Raw genomic sequence first — 17,141 nt, 5'->3', positions numbered from 1 at the left:
CACTGACCGCCTTGGTCACATCCCCTTGCCCCGTTGGTCGTCCCAGTCTCTTCTAATTTTGCTAAACGGAGGGCTGTGGCCCCTCTTTTAGGTCGCTCTGTCGATCACCTGAGTGAGGAGGTGAAGGGGATCCGGGCCCTCCCTCTCTCCAGACCCCAGACCAAGGCCCTAAGGCAGGGGAGACTAACCTCTCTCCCCTCACCTGGCTGATGGGGCAAGGTGCCTCAACGCATCGGCCCGCGGGCTCCACTCTGCACCCGCCCTGGGCTGCTTCCTCGCTCACTGGCCGGCTTATCCCGGTGTTTCCTCTGGGTTCTCAGTCCCTTCATCCAGCGCTCTCCTTCCTTTCCTCTTGGCCCTCAGTTCTCTGCCCTTCTATACCCCGGGAGGGCACCACCCCTCCCCTCCAGGACGCCTGCGCCAGTGTCCCACGAGTGGCTCCGCCCCCGCATCCCCAGCTGCACCCAGCCCCTCCCGGCATCTTCCTTCCTGCCGGTTGCGAGGGACCTCGGGGCTTCCCCTGGGCCATCTGCGGGGGTACCAGCCCCACAGCCGGTGGGGCGGGGTGTCGCCCCCCTTGCCGCCGCCTCCCCTAACCTTGATAGCTGAATCTCCCTTTGGTGCTACCAGCTCAGTAGATGCACAATGACCATTGAATGTGCTTTTGGCAGATTGAAGTGTTTGTTCACTGGATTGGATCTCAGTTGAAAAAACACCTGAAAGATTGTAGCTGCCTGTCGAATCCTGCACCATGTTAGTGAGACAAAGTGGGAAAAGCTGCTGCCAGTGGGATTGGCAGCTGTGAAGGACCATGTGGTCTGTGAGCCAGCAGCCCCACGGGGTGGCTCAGCAGTGCTGGAGAAACCCTCTGCCTGCAGTGGGCTGCAGGCAGGGAGCTGCTCCCCTGGTATCTGTTACCCAGTAAGCCTTACCTATTGGCATCCCTAGTCTTGAACAGATGCCAACTTGCGGTATAGCTGGACTCTTCCCCCCACCACCTCTCTGCCCCGTCATCCTCCTTGCTATTCACAGAAGTCTGTCTCAAACACTCCAAACTATCCACAGTGACCTGAAGGGAGTTGGCGTGGTCGACTGGGCAGCTGCACATACCAAAGAAGAGCTGCTAGTTATGCTCACCGAGCTGGGCAACTGGAAAAAGGCATTCGTGGGGAGGGATGGTGGCTCTTTGTCCCCATGTCCCCGGGCAGTGCTCTTTCCAATTGTAACCAGAGCAATCGCTGTAGCAGGGAATGGGGCTTTGTGGGGCAGCTGCTACAGAACTGTTATGGTCAACACAGGTCTGTGCTCACACTGCACTGACCTTAGTAGGTCGCTCACAGCTGTACACCATTCAAGGAGGCAGTTAAATGGCCCAAGACTCCTGCTGCTTCTGTGGTAACAGCTGGGAGCCCCAGGCCTGAGCATAACTCATGGTAACATACAAAGAAATAGCAACGAAGCAAAATTTGCCAATGGAAAAGGAGGGAAGTGCTGGGAATTCTTTGGTATAGGACTAAATTACTAAATTGTTGACCTAATTTACATCGGCATACAGCTGCCACAGTAATTACATTGTTTGTCCCTGTCTGTACTTTGGTCTCTATAGTAGCGAGGCGTGTCCTCACCAAAAGCGACCACACCAATTGAAGTGGCAGTGGTGGGCATTTTGGGATAACTTCTGACCGTGCATCCAACTAATCACCTCAGCATTGACTCTATGCTACACGGAGGTGGCATTAATAAGTCAGAGTAGTGGGTGAATTACGGTGGTGGGTGCAAAATGTTACTGTAGACGCTTACAGAGTTAGGTTAGTGTAAGCTGCCTTGCATTGATCTAACTCTGTAGAGGAGACCAGGCTTAGTCAAGGCCACAGAGAGGAACTTTAGAGACGGTCTAATCAAGCTAGGCAATGGGGTAAGATGACGACAGACTAACTTGAAGTTAATAACTTCATATAATGTGCATGGGAGAGGAAAACTGAACTATCATACACGGTGGCAAATTAGCCACTGGGCCCTGAAGTCACCCCCCTCATGCCCTCAGAAGCCACAGGATAGATGAAGCCCTCCCAATGACCCTCCCCCCAGTTCACAGAAGCCACAAGACAGATTGAACCCCCCCCCCCAGTGTTCCTGCTCCCCTCCCCTTCAGAAGTCCCTCGGTGGAGGAAGCCCCCCTAGCAGTCCCTGACCCTGACAGAGGAAGTCCCCAGTGCCCTGACTCCATCCCGGCAGAAGCCATGGGTGTCAGGGAAAGTCCCTGTGCCTGACCGTGCTCTCCAGCAGAAGTGCTGGGTGGGATGGGAGAAGCCCCAGCACCCTGACCCTGCTCCCCTGCAGAAGCACAGCGAGGGGTGTAGGGGTGGGAGGGGAAGCTCTGGGACTGGAGGAGCTCGCTCTCCCTGCTGCAGCCTGGAGCCATTGTTTGGGGACAGAGTTTCTCCGGTCTTGGGGCTGCAGTGGGGGGAGAAAGGAACAAATGTCTGAGGGGACTGACGGAATGAGGGGGAGCCTTTGTGGAACAGGGTGGAGTCCTGGGCGAGGGACAGAAAGGGCTGTGGGTGGGGCCACAGGCAGAAGGGATGGGAAGAGCCCTCCATTGGCTCTGAGCCAGGGCTCTGGGAAACCGTAACCCACCTCTGAGCACACCCCTTACAGGGCTGTAAATTAACTTTATTAATTCAGAAAAGGCTTCCCTTTGGACAGCACAGTGGGAGATTTCACCTGAACGTGCAGATGCAGTTTAAAAAAATCAAACAAGAGATTAGTGTATATAAAGAACAGGAAGAAGAAAAATATGGAAAATTATAACCCTATTGAAATTGCGGGTGCAGCCTTGTCTAGACAACTATTTGCAGTACTGGTCACCCATCTCAAACAGCATACTTTAGAAAAAGAGGCAGGCACAAAAAGGCTGAATAGATTAAAGGGCATGGAAAATCTCATCTGAAATGAGATGGAAAAGAGATGAGTAAGAAGACAATGGTAAAAGTATGGAAAGAACCACGTCTAGACTGCGGTTTTACTTTCGAAATGGTGCTTGTTCGAAAGAGCGCTATTACATGATTGAACAAATGAAGCGTGGGATATTTAAATCCCTACTTCATTTGCACTTTCGAAGTGCTTCATTAACATCCTTCTGCCGACAGAGGGATGTAGTCTAGACACAGGCATCTAGGCACAAGGTGGCTATAGCCAATGGAGCAGGAGCAGTGCTGGGGGTCTATGCTGCTTTCATCTTCTCCTGGCTGGGAGGGGGATGTGTGCGTCTCTCTCTCTCTCTCTCTCACACACACACTCCACCCCATCCCACCCATTCTGCCCATGTCCTCCCCCTGCAGCCAGAGCCTTGAGTCCCCCTCAGCTGGAAGAGCCTGGGGCCAGCCACATCCCCACGGGACTCCAGGGAGACTGAGGAACCAAGAAGCTGAACAGCACATAGCGCTACCTCAGTCTCCCTAGAACCTGCCTGGGGCGTAAGACGGTAAACACTTCACTGCCAAAGCCTGCAAGGGGGACCTGTGACCATGCATGCACATGTGCCCCAAGAGAAGGGGGACAAGCTTGTTTAACACAGTCCCACTCAGGGAAAGAAGCTGCCTGCAAGGAAGCTGTTGGCTCTGAGGAAGGAGCTCATCTGCTGCTGGAGCTTGGCCTGGAGTGTCAGCTGCTGGATCTGGAGCCTGAACTGCACTTTGTTCAGAGTTATGAACATTTCAGCCTCCATTTCCCTGGTGTGTGTAACTCTGAGATTCTGCTGTGTTGGGCATTAGGATGAGACTGATCAGAGACAGGCTGCCAGCTTTTGCATTTCTTCCTCCTTTCTCTGCAGTATTTGGTCCTGGTCACTGTTGGTGACCACATGGATCATGGGTCTAATCTAGTACAGCAGCTTCTATGTTCCTCTGTTCTTGCCTATTAGTAGGTGGGGCTCCGGGCAGGCAGATCTTGTTGCTCAGGTGATTATGGTAAGGAAGTCTGGAATGCATAACGAATGAAAAGGAGATATTTGAGGTGGAGACGTGCCTCACTCCTGCCTGTAGAGCTGGTTTTGCACTAGAATTTTCTGTGTGTGAGTTCCTAAATCAAATTAAGTTTTCCCTTTTTTGATTATAAAATGAATGCTGGATTGACTTGGGCCTTGTCTCCAACACGTGGTGGATCGACGCTGCAGCGATCGATCCAACGGCCATCGATGTATCGCATCTACTTAGATGCAATAAATCAATCTCTGAGTGCACTCATGTTGACGTAGGTACGTCACCAAGATAAAAAGAGTAGCTGGCATTGACTGCACAGAAGCCCCCACTGATCTTACTACATGCAAGATGCAGTGGGGAGTGTGTCGACTTCAGCGACGCTATTTGCATTGCTGAAGTAGACCAATAGCACTGGTAAGTATAGACAAGGTCTCTGTTTTGCCATATGTCAGGTCTGTGTGTGGTCCTCTTTGTGCTTTCCATGTGGGATGTTAGGCTAACTAACATTTTTATTATCTGTAATTTCTGTCTTTAATATAAAAATAATTTGCTTTTTTCTTCTACATTTTCTTTGAGGTCCACAAATAGTGCATAAACATTGCTTGATTTAGGGACACAACAGCACCGCGAGGAAAAATAAATATTAACTTCTTAACAAATGAGTTCAAGATCACACAGCAAGTCAGTTCCAGGGCCAGGACTAGAACCTCCAAGTTGCCATCTAAACCACAAGACACGTCTGCTTTCTCCTAGCTATTACCACTCAGCACAGTCATGCAAATGATCTGCCTTCTACATGCGCTGTCAACCAAGCATGCTGCCTGCTTGTTCCCTTGGTTTGCAATATGCCAAGGGAGCAAACATCTTACAATTACACACTGTTGGGACATACATCAGCACTATGTCTCACCACTGAGCTCTATGACAAGGTCTCAGGCCTGTTTGCTTTCATCACCTGCTAAGTATTTTATCTCAACATCTAGTTGAACCAGTATACATGGTATACTGAAAAAATCCTAACACCTTTAGGTATCATTCCAATTCACCTTTTTCCCAGATTGAAGTCTCTCCTGTAGGCTTGTGCAACTAGGTTTCCAAGGGAGGGAAAAGAGTGAGAAGGGAGTTATTTTCTGTTTTTCTGTGAGCTGTGAACCATCATTTTAGGAGAACTCTTTGTGTCTCTAGCAGGGACCTTCTCTTTGCTCCCTTTCATATTCTTGCTTATTCCCAGCCCCCACCCCCCTTCACTTTCTTTCATGTGGATCAAGGCCTGGAAAATGACAGGACTCTTGATTAATAGATACAAAAAATCTTCTTATGTAATTTATTTGCTTTCTGCACCTGACTAGAATCACTAGGCCTATCTGGAAAGGAAAATATATGGTCCTTCCTGACTCCAAGTGGCAGCAGCAAGAGCTGAGCATGTGATATCAAGCTGCGCACGGAAAGCAAACAAAACGCAGTTTCTGTATTTTGTAAGCATCTCAGGTCATAAAAGTGTCAGCACGCTATATTTCTTGCCAGGATCCTCTCCATTTTATTATCTGGGCCTTTCCCATTGTGCTGAATGTGTGAGGAGAGTTACTGAAGCAAGCAACATCTGTTCCCTGTCATGTTTTCGATTATCAGCGCCATATTCCTTGTGAGTCTCTTGCTCACATATTCCAATCAAACTCAACAGGGGCTGGAAGAGCCGGGACATTTCCCTCTCTCTTGCTTCACCCCCAACACCCAATCCATCATTCTCATATGCTATCCAACAACCTCTCCGCTGACGGCTATTGCAAGGGGCCAGTCCTTTCTACCTGTGCAGCACAATAATTAACACAACAGTGACCTCTGCAATTTGTTCTGTTCAAGTTGAATTGCTCTGAACCTGTGTTCAGCTTGGCCCATAATGGCTTTTGTAGGGAGCAGCTTGAGGAAGTTGGTGAGATACCCTGACTAGCTTTGGGGTGAGTGCGTTTGCTTGACTGTTTGTTTGCATTTTTTTTCTGTGTTAAGTGATTTCAGTTATTTCAGTTACTGTGCCAGTTTGGGATTGTGCATCTGGAAGTGTTTGAATCTTTCTTCCCTTGATTACCCTTGTTCTCCCTCAGTCGGCCTTGTGATCACCCTCCCCCTGCGTGGTTAACAAGGGGGTAGGACTCACCTAGGAGACCAGGCTTTAAAAGCCGGAGGCAGAGTGACCAGGGGGAGTGAAGCAGACAGGGGGTGCAGACAGGAGAGTTTGAGGGGGAGTCCCAATATGGATAGGCAGACTCACATTGCCTGTTCCAGCACTGCTCCTGTCTTCTCCACCTGCGCCAGTAGCCAGACAGACCATCTGACCATGGATGCCTCTACCCAGATCCTGGTGTGGTTTTGCAGGGACTGTGGCTTGCAATTCCCACTTACAGAAATCCAGGCTGAGGGGGACCATCCAATGTGAAAGGTGCCTGCTGGTGGAATCTCTCAGGAATCAGGTGGGAGAGCTACAGGAGGAGGTGGCTAGGCTGAGGAGCATCCAAGTCCATGAGGAATTCCTTGAGAGTATTCATGTGGAGACCCCCAAGGCTGAGGGAGTTACCCCATTACAAAAGACTGCTGGCACACCACTGGTGGAGGAGATGGCTCTGTCTCGGGGGGGACACTGGCAGCTTGGCACTTCTGGCAGCAGGCAGTGCTCTACCCCTGCTCCCAACACTCCCACCCTGGTACTGGAGAACCATTATGCTGTTCTGGATACAGGAGATAAGGAATTACTGAGAGATTCACAGGGAGAGCTACAGGAGGAGGTGGCTAGGCTGAGAGAGAAACTCTTACCAGGGAAATAGAAGAGAAGGGGGCAGACGAAGATACAAAGACGGTACAATGATTGATGAAGGGGTTTAGCATTGGAGGAGTGAGAAGAAAAGGTAGGTCAGGAGAGAGCAGGGGGGAGGGAGGAGTATTAGTATCTGGAAGTATCCTGAAATAGTTATTCTACATCTTTTTTGTTGCATCTTGTTGTTACCTACAGTCCACAACTCAGACCCCTCCAACGCATTATACACAATCTACAACCCATCTTGGAAAATGATCCCTCACTCTCAGAGGCCTTAGGGGAAAAACCTATTCTTGCTTACAGACAGCCCCCTAACCTGAAACATATTCTTTCTGATAACCATGCCACACAACCACATCATAAGCCTCCAGGAACCCAGCCCTGCAACCAGAAATGATGCCAACTCTGCCCACATATCTACGCTGACGATTTCATTACTGGAGCAAACAACATAAGCCACAAAATCAAAGAGTCATTTGACTGCTCATCTAGTAATCTGATCTACACCATCAAATGGCAACAGTGCCCCTCTGTTATATATATTGGTCAAACTGGACTTTCTCTGCAGGAAAGAATCAATGGACACAAATCAGATATACGTAAAGGGAATACTCAGAAACCCATGGGAGAACATTTCTGCTTGCCTAACCATACTCTAACAGATCTGCAGGTGGCGGTCTTGTCACAGGCCAGCTCCTCAAGCCAAATACACAGGGAAAGCCTGGAATTACATTACATACACAAATTCAATTCATATGCTACTGGGCTTAATCGAGACTTGGGATGGTGGGGACTTTATCACTGAGGTGCTAACAGCTTTCTGAATGGTATCCTTCCTGCCTTAGCAATCCCTCTACTGACTTTGATTTTTATCTGCTTTGGACTAACACCCATTCTCCAGTAAACAGGAAGGGGGTGGGAGACAGAGCATCTTTCTCTACTCCCCCTCTCCCCCCCCCCCCCCCCACACACCTTCCCTTCTCCTATTTATTTCGAGTTTTCATATGCCCTACTCATAACTCCGGTCATCTGAAGAAGTGGGCTGTGCCCACGAAAGCTCGTGATACCATCTACATGTTTTGTTAGTCTATAAAGTGCTGTTCTGGATACGGGAGATAAGAAACCACTGAGAGATTCACAGGGAGAGCTACAAGAGGAGGTGGCTAGGCTGTTGTTTTTTTCTGTTAACAGACTAACTCGGCTACCTCCTGAATCTCCTTGCATCTTTTCAGCGTGCCTGTTATTTCAAAATATAATGGGCTTGCTATTCCGGTGTCCCCATAAACCTACTAGGGTTAAGGGATGTTTTGGAATAACACTTTGAAATAAGCTATGCAATTTGTGTAGAGCAAATTGTGTAGTTTATTTTGAGGTAAGGGTGCAGTGTAGATGCACCCTCAGGGTCTATCTAGACTACATGCCTCTGCTGACAGAGGCATGTAAATTAGACTACCCGACATAGTCAACGAAATGGGGATTTAAACGAGGTTTACAGGAGCGATCATCTTAACTGCCGCGCTGTGCCGACGATCAGCTGAGCCGGCACAGCGCGGCGGCCATTTTTATTTTAATGAAGCGGGGGATATTTAAATCCCCGCTTCACTGATTATGTCAGGTAGTCTAATTTACATGCCTCTGTCGGCAGAGGCATGTAGTCTAGACATACCTTCAGAGTGCCTAGAGGCCGTAGTCATAGGCTAACCAAATACAAGTAAAACAATTAGGTCCCTGGTCTCTGCACATCAGCAGCCTAACGGTTGTCAAGTTTTATGTGGGTATTATGACACAGGAGAGTTTTGAGGAGGGATTTGAAGGTGGAGGAGGAGATAACTTTGCAGATATTTTATGTGGAGTGCTTCCCAAGTAGACGGGGGCTCATGGAAGAAAGCACACAGTGGCTTATTTGATGCAAATTACGACAGATGTTCCAGGACCAGACAGTCCCAGAGCCCAGGAGTCCGGTGGCAGGAGGGCCAACGGCCAGCAGCCCTACTGGGCTGGCATGAGTGGGACTGGAAGCCCTGCAGGGCTGGGAGCCCAGTCAGTCTGGAGGTAGAGGGGCAGGTATTGACCTCCCCTGGTCTGGCAAACCTCCTTGTTTGAAACTGGTCAGGTCCTGAGGATGCCAGATCAGCGAGGTCCAACCTATACACAACAGAAATATTTTCTGAACACTTCTGGGTTATTGATAATTCTGCCACTTCCATCTAGTAAGACCATCATTTCTGACCAATACCATGGTCATAATTATTTTTGTTCCTAATATATGTAAAATACCCTGGGCATGGGACGTGAGCACCAACAGACTAACATGAAGATCTCATCAAAGCCAAATGTTGTGACACATGTGAATTGAAGATGAAGCTCTGGTTGTAGGCCCAAGTGACAAACAGGGTGGTGATCTTGTCCACTGTGACTGAGAAAGGAAGCAGGAGAGAGGACTTGGGGCTCTTGGAGCTCTGTTTTAGGCATGTCTAGCTTGATTTGACAGGTAGACATCCATGATTATATGCCTTTAATTCTGCCCTCTTCAGCATATGCACTATGGTATAGTCACATGATTACATACTAATTTATCATAGGATCCCTACCCCATTCAGTGCATGGGAACCAGAGTAAAGATACGCAAGAAACCTCTAATCCAAATGTCTCCAATCCCAGGCCCACAGGCTTTCCCTGGTCAGAGCCGTCGCGCAATTCAGCTCAGGCATCCTGGTGGGCTGGGGAAGGGGACCTGTCCTCTCCCGTCCCCCAAACTCCAACCCTTCCAGGCATTGCCCCATGGTATGGGACACAGCCTCAGAGATTTCTGGGGGGCCTCGTACAGGGTGGCAGTGTAACCCACATGCCTACTGGGGGTGGTTCACTGTCCCATGTAGTGGCAATTAGACCACTTAGGGTACGTCTAGACTACAGGGTTTTGTCGACAGAAGTTTTGTCGACAGATACTGTCGACAAAGCTTCTTTCGACAAAGAGTGTCTAGACTACATTCAGTTCTGTCGACAAAGCAAGCTGCTTTGTCGACAAAACCCTGTAGTCTAGACACAACCCTACATGCAGTAACACCTTCTGTCGACAGAACTCTGTCGACAGAAGGCATTATGCCTCGTAAAATGAGGTTTACCAGCGTCAACAAAACTGCTGAGTTCTGTCGACGTTATGTCGACAGAACTCAGCGGTAGTGTAGACGCAGGTATAGTTTTGTTGACAAAAGTCCACTTTTGTCGACAAAACTCTGTAGTCTAGACACACCCTTACAGAGAGGAAGAATGAGTGTGCGCTACAGCCTAAGCCGAGAGCCAGCTGGCTTTTAGCTCAAGTTCTAGAGGCTCATGCAGAGATCCCAGGTTTGGTTCCACCTGTCAGCATTACAGCAGCAACATTCAGGCCCACCCATGTTATTTAAATAACTTCCTCACATAATTTGTGTAATTAATGTTGTGTATGTTTGTGTGTTAAAGCAGAGCTGGAACTCTGCTTTCAATCCCCTCCACTCCCAGTTTTCTAATTAAAAATGCAATTTGGTTGAAATCAAACTGCTTCATGAGATACATGTTGATTTTGATGACTTTTTTGATGGGACAATCTAAATGAATCATTTTAACTGTTTGATTTCATTTCAATATGATAATTTTTGGGGTGATCATTTTGTTTAGACATTTATATTCATTCAGTAGTTATGTTTAATATTTTTAAGTCTAAACAAATGAATCCAAATGCTGGTGTCAAAATGACATAGATTTTAGTTCCCTGAACTTAAATGATTTAAATGATCAAAATGAAATATTTTGATTATGCCAAACATTTGCTCCCCAACTTAATGTCCGAAGACATTTTGAAAATAGGGGGTTTTGCTCCAATTTCAAGCAATTTTTTAAAAAATGTTGATGTTCTAGGGAACTGGCAGCCCAGTTCTAAGTGGGCCCAGCTGAGCCAATTAAAGACTTCAGGGCTGCACCTGTGACTATAAAGGTCTGTCACAGGGCAGGGAGAGGAGCAGGACTGGAGCAAGCTGTCCCTGGGGAGAAGAACCATGGAGGAGCAGAACTAACTGTAGAGGTGGGTAACTGGAACAAGGACACAGATGCTCAAGGAGGTGCCCCTGGGCTGGTTTTCCGGAAAGGTAGAAGAGCTGAGCTGGTTGTATGAGAACTGATTGTGAGAAGGGATCTGGCTAGGAAGCTGCAAAAGGCAGGATTACCAGATACCCCTAGTAAGGGAGGCTGTGAAACCTTAAGGCACAGGGTATGCTGAGGAGCTGTTTTGTCTGCTATATTTGGACAAGTAAATCAGCGTAAAGGAGACTGAGCATGGCAGTGAGGGCTTACGGAGCTCAGGGGAAACCCTGCCATGTCATATATATGGAGGAGAAAGAAGGTGCTTGTATCAGCCGCTGATACACATGGAGAGTGAGGTGGATCTTTGGTGCCCAGTGAAGAAGAGAGAAAAAGAGGGAGAATGTGGACTTTGGGGTGGCAACCACCATATTACAGTTGATATTTCCCAGACAATAGAAATTCAGGTTTTTGCCTACTTCTAGACTTGACGGCACACTCTGAAGCACCCCCCTCCCCCGATCACTTTGGGGGTGGGGACAGCCTCTTGTGACACCACTGCTGTTTGTGACAATAGCCCTCCTCCATAAAGATGCACAGCCTCATTTCCATGAAATGGTAGCGTCCGCCTGGATCCCAAATGATATTGGTGTGGCCACTATGTCTTATTTGCCTCTTTATACATCCACAAACCCCAAGGACTGTGTCATCCACTTCCAGCTGCAAAGGCATTCTTATTTTCCATTGTTTGTTAAATGAACTGTTCAGTTATTTACCAGTGCTATAAACGGATGGCTTCTGACACCATAACTTTTTCCTGTAGACACTCTGTTAACATTGGATTGGGGACTATTGGTTAAAGTTTAAATTTAAACATGTATTGCAAATTGTTTAAACTCTCGCACAGTAAACTGCAGCCTATTGTCAGACATTAGTATGTCAGGGGTGCCATGCCTAGCAAAAATGGGTTGGATATGCATATCACCTGTTTTCCTGCAGTCTCTTCTAGTAAGGCTACCTCAGGAAAGTGAGCATACTAGTTCAGTTAGCCTGTATTTAGCATGCACAGCAAACCTTGACACTTCCTCAAAGTTGGTGTTAATTTGAAGCCAGTATAACATAAAACTTTTCTCCTTAGTTTTTTCAATTCCTAAATGACCTCCATGCATATTGTTTAACATATTTTTCTCTAGCAACTTAGGAATCGCCATTTTGGTGCTTTTGAACAAAATCCCATCTAGTACCAAGAGGTTTTTCTTAAAATTATAATAGGCACTGGGAATATGCAAGTTTGACCACCCTGTGCTAAGATAATCACCTTAATTGCTTCCTGGAGGTCCCTTCCTGAGCAATAGCTCTGACCATCACAGTCCCCACGACACTTGACTCTGAACGGGAGGTTTTATCACATTGGCATGTACAAAGTCTAGTTCTGAACTTTGCTCCACTGCACTTCTGTGAAACACTGTAGAGTGTGTCTGCAATTACCAAACCTCTCCCCAGTTTGTCCTCAATTTGCAAATCAGACATTTTCAGCTGAAAAAATAATCTCTGTAGTCTCCTGAGAGGGGAGGGAGAAACCTCTTTTGGCAACAGCAGTAAGTGGTTTATGGCCAGTTTCAGCTAAATGAAGATGTGAAACTTTTAACACCTCTGGTTTAAGGCCAAAGCTTTCTTTATTGGCACATTATTAATGCTCAGTTTTTGCTAGCACCTGTGACCTATCAGCCTCTGGGCTCCACTTCTGACAGGAGAAGACGGTGCCAATACATTCCTTGAGGGCAACTTATGTTTTGCTCACAGTCATAATACCGCAGAACTGGAGCCCCTTTAATTAACTCTTCTTCCTCACACTCTTAAGATTTTTATCCCATGTTCATTAGGAATCTTTGCACACTAACACTTTCCGCTTGCTGGTTAAGGCAGCTAGATTCCATCCATCCATAGCTTAGCACTCCACGGACTCTTTGTACCCCCTGTCAGAGTTCTAGGATAACTGCACCTATGCCCATCCGTAGTCTCTCAAGGGCACCCCGTAAAGTTTCCAGCTCCTAACTGTCAGCTCTCTTTGGCAGGGAGGCATATCTCCATCCTACCTGACCAGGGTTTTATGTCTGCACGGTCCATGGTGGTACACTGTGATTTCCCTGGCAAGAAAGACTGTGTAAAGGCCAAGTGCCTGGGCTTTGTCTTCTCTCACAGTTCTGTGAACTGTGTCTTGCCAACAGGCACAAGTTACCACGCAGCTCCTTCTAAGCAGGCACCTATATTCACAAGGTAAAAGCATTACAGAGAACATAAAACACAATACAAGTTCCTATACACACACGAAAAGCCAATCGGAAGTCAATCATCCATCCGTCCCTGTCGGTCTCAGTCTCTCCAACCCTTCAGCAAGAGTTGAGGTGCTTGGACAGAAGGCCCTGTGCATTTGCTGGATCAGACAGAAGGCCAAGAGGCAGCTTAATCCCAGACTTTTTATATCAAAAGTCTTTTCTTTGTCTGCTGGTTTCTGGAAAATGCAGGTGTTTATAGCTAAGTCAGGGGTGGGGAACCCTTTTTGGGTTGGGGGCCACTGACCCACAGAAGAATCAATTGGGAAAATCAAACCCCAAATCCTCACTCATGTGCCCCCAACTGAGAAAGATGAAAGACACTTCCCACAGTCCCCTTGCAGACCATAGCACAGAAGGGCCTAGGCTAGTAGATTTTGTGCACTCCAGCCCCACGAGGAGATGGATGGGGAGCTGGAGCACCAGTGCGGGCTCTCCGAGCATTGGGAGCCAGATCCCAACAAGCTGGGGGCCACATCAGGCCCCCAGGCCTTAGGTTCCCCACCCCTGATCTAAGTGATTGAGGTAAATCATCCACCACTGTTTTTGTTTCCTGGAGGTGTTTGGGTAGTTTCCCCTCCTCGAATTACAATCCCTGCCCCACAGTGATAAATCAACTTAACACAGTGTGGTCCCTAAAGGTGCTTCATAGGATTGCAATACATGTCACACCTCTTCGTGGTCCGTTAGATGTGTTGATTATTGTCTCTACTTGTGCACCTTCTTGTGTTCACTGCTCTCCGAGGGTATGTCTACACTGCAGTGTTATTTCAAAATAGCTTATTTTGAAATAATGCTTCTACACACAAAATGCATTTTGAAATAGCATATCCACACTGAGTGGACTCTGAATCGCATTTAAGACCAGCCGGAACCAGGTCCAGCAGGGCCCCAGGTCAGAACTTACTGTGTGGGGCTGCTGCCTGAGGCTATCTGAGGTTTGTGCTTAAAGGGACCTTCCCGCCCCCAACCCCCAGACAGCCAGTTCTCAGGTTTCCCTGCTTGCTTGCCTACCTCGATGAGGGACAGCAAAGCATTTTGTCTCTGCGTGCTCTGGTTGCCCTCACTCAGGACACCACAGCACTCTACTACATGAAGCCAGAGCTGCCCCTGGGAACTCTGGTGCTTCTCTTGAACGTGTTGCTGTGAGCCTGGCTGCACTTTCTGCAGGCTGCCATCTGGGAATTCCGACGGGGGGGCTGTCAGTATCCAAGAGGCCCTGCGGGAGAGCTTCCACTCTGAGGAGCACTAACAGCCTCCCTGGTCTGCCCCACTGGGGGCTTGTGCCTCATTCCTCCCTCACGTAATTTCACTTACCCCTCCCTAACCCCCTTCCTGATGTCAAATAAAATACACGTATTTTCAAAAATATCAACTCTATTTAACAAAACTGTGCGGGGGGGGGGGGGGATGAAACTCTGGTGAGATTAGGGAAAGGAGGCAGGAGAGGGGAGAAGAGAGGGTGGGATAGGGGAGGGGGAAATCTGGAAGGAAGGAGCTGGAAGGGGGAAGCAAGGGGAAGAAGGGAGAGGGAAAGCTCAGGGCTCAAGTTTGGGGGTCTCGCCGAACCAACTTGATTTTCATGCAAACCTGCTCCTGGGTTCGCGTGTGGCCTTTGGTGGCCAGGCTGACAGCTATCCTGCCATAGACAGCTGTGTTCCTCCATCTAGTGCAGAGACCATGGATGTTGGGGGGCATCTCCCCCAAACCTGAATAAGGTTCATGATCTCCATCCTGGACCAGGAAGTCACCCACCTTCTCCGGGTCCTGGCAGGCTCCTAGGAGCTGGCAGACTGCTCCTGGGGAGAGGTGGAGGGCTGGCTGCCAGTGGCTTGCTGGCTCATGTTTTGGGGCCACTGGGTATAGGGCAGTGACTGCTGGCTCTGGGCTGGCAGGCTTGGAGCTGGCACAGGCACTGTGGCAAGAGTCAACCCCTTTAAGGGTTCCTGGGAGGGGAGGGAGGGAAAGGAGTGTTCTTGATTGAGGCTGGAGTGGCCACCAGGGCCCCTGGGAAGGCTGGAGGCCCCCTATTTCGAAATAAGTGTCTACACAGCACTTATTTTGAAATAGCTATTTTGAATTTGGCGTTATTCCTCATAGAATGAGGTTTACAAAATTGGAAATAGCGGTTTGGCTGTGTAGACACTAGGAAAGTTATTTCGAAATAACTTTGCTGTGTAGACATACCCCTAGACAGGCTAGTTCTGCTATACAGAATGTTCATTTTGCTTGTGTTCCTTAAGCCCAGCAGCCCTGGCTCTTTCCAACTCTCCCTGTAGTCTCTGGTCATACTCTTCCAACGTCTTTCCTCACTTCAAAATGTAATCTGGGGCATCCTTAGCACCCTCTGTACCATCAAAAATGTCCCACACAACAGGTGCTAAACAAAACCTCGGCAGCACTCTGGAAACAGTGGCTCCCAAGGAGAGGTGGGTGTTGAATGTGTACACACACGTGTTCTGTTTTCCTAAGGGCACCTGCCAGAATCCTGCAAATGCAACCAGCACAGACAAATTGTTGGCTTTAGCCAATTTCCCTACATTTTGGCTCCATGTAGGCAATAGGAACTGTTCTCTTTTTAACACATTTGTTTAATTCTTGGGGGGGGTGGGGGGTGGAGTGGGACTCACCCTGCACAGGCAACCCTTGAGTGACACAGAACCACTAGAGCACCTCCTGGATTGGCCTTTCTCCTAGCCACCTGCCTAGTGGTGTGTAGGCTGGGCACGTCACCAACGGCTTCCCTGTGTCCCCAAGGTATCCAGCTGCCAGGCCTCTCCTTGCAGTATCCTCAAACAAAAGCCCCTCAGCAGCAAGTCTCAGAGTCTGGGTCAACTAATGCAAGCTTGTGAGGCTCTCTCTGAGGGACTGAAAATAGCACTGTGCTGTTCTCACCTGGGCTCTGAAACCCAGTGCGAGGAGAGGTCCCAGAGACTGGGCTACAGCTTGACAGGAAGAGCTGCACTTCCCTTTTTAGCCCTGTAGCACAAGCCCGCGTCAGCTGGCAAGGGCTCCGAGGCTCACTGCTGAGGGGTTTTATTTATTTATTTTTTGCAGCATAGCTGTACCTCTCCAGACCACTGACAGCAAGATTAGTTACAGCAGCCCTTAAGCTGCTTTTATTTATATGAGGGACGGGCCTGGCAGTCAGACATAAAAGCAGCTTAAAGCATTATTTGCGTGATTCCCTCTCTGAGCTGAGCCAAGCATAGCTCAGCTGCGGCACTAGGCCTGGGTCTTCGAGTTTAGCAAGGCCCTTGAAGGTGTTTCATGAAACTGTCATTTCAAAGTAAATTGAAATGGCCATGTACAGACACTATCGCATGGACTGGAAACTGGCTGAAGGGGTATTAATAATAAACATCAGTGTATCAAATTGGCAGAAAGTGACTGATGTGGTGCTGCATATGGTAAGGATGAGATTATTTGCCATTTTCATTAGTGATTTGGAGAAAAGCATAAACAGCCACTTAATGAGGTCTTCAGATAATACTAAAATGGGAGCGTCCCATTCCATAATAACACTGTAACTACAGCCAAGCGAGAGAAATAATACAAAGAGATTGAGACAAAGAAACATTGGCACAATGTGACAAAATGAAATTTTACTTTGAAAAACTGTAAACTAGTACATATGGGAAAAATGATCTGAAACACATTATTCACTGGGGGTAAACTGGAAATAGGTAGTGCTGGAAGAGACCTAAGTTTGATAGTGGACAGCGAATGAGACATGAGTTTGCAATGTGTCAGCAAAAAAGGCCTTTGCAATTTTAGGCTGCACACACTATGGCATCACATCACAGAGCAGGGAGATAATAAGCCCTCTCTGCACATGCTTGGTTGTGACCACACCTGAAGGACTAAGGGACTTTGAAGTCACTGGAGCTATGCCAATTAAGGCCAGCTGAGAATCTAGTCCATTGTGTTCAGTTCTGGTCACCTTGTTATCAGAAAGGTATTGAC

The 17,141-nt window shown here is 48.1% G+C and overlaps 1 long non-coding RNA gene across 6 annotated transcripts in view; it reads right to left on the bottom strand.

The window, feature by feature from the left end:
* The window catches only part of LOC142819250 (uncharacterized), a 58,018-nt gene that overhangs the window by 18,498 nt on the left and 22,379 nt on the right, over positions 1-17,141 (bottom strand). The window lies entirely within an intron of this gene.

The sequence above is a fragment of the Pelodiscus sinensis genome, chromosome 1, assembly GCF_049634645.1.
Source record: "Pelodiscus sinensis isolate JC-2024 chromosome 1, ASM4963464v1, whole genome shotgun sequence".
NCBI classification, from domain to species: domain Eukaryota; kingdom Metazoa; phylum Chordata; order Testudines; family Trionychidae; genus Pelodiscus; species Pelodiscus sinensis.
The sequence above is the reverse complement of the archived record's forward strand: the minus strand, read 5'-3'. Positions and strand labels throughout refer to the sequence as shown.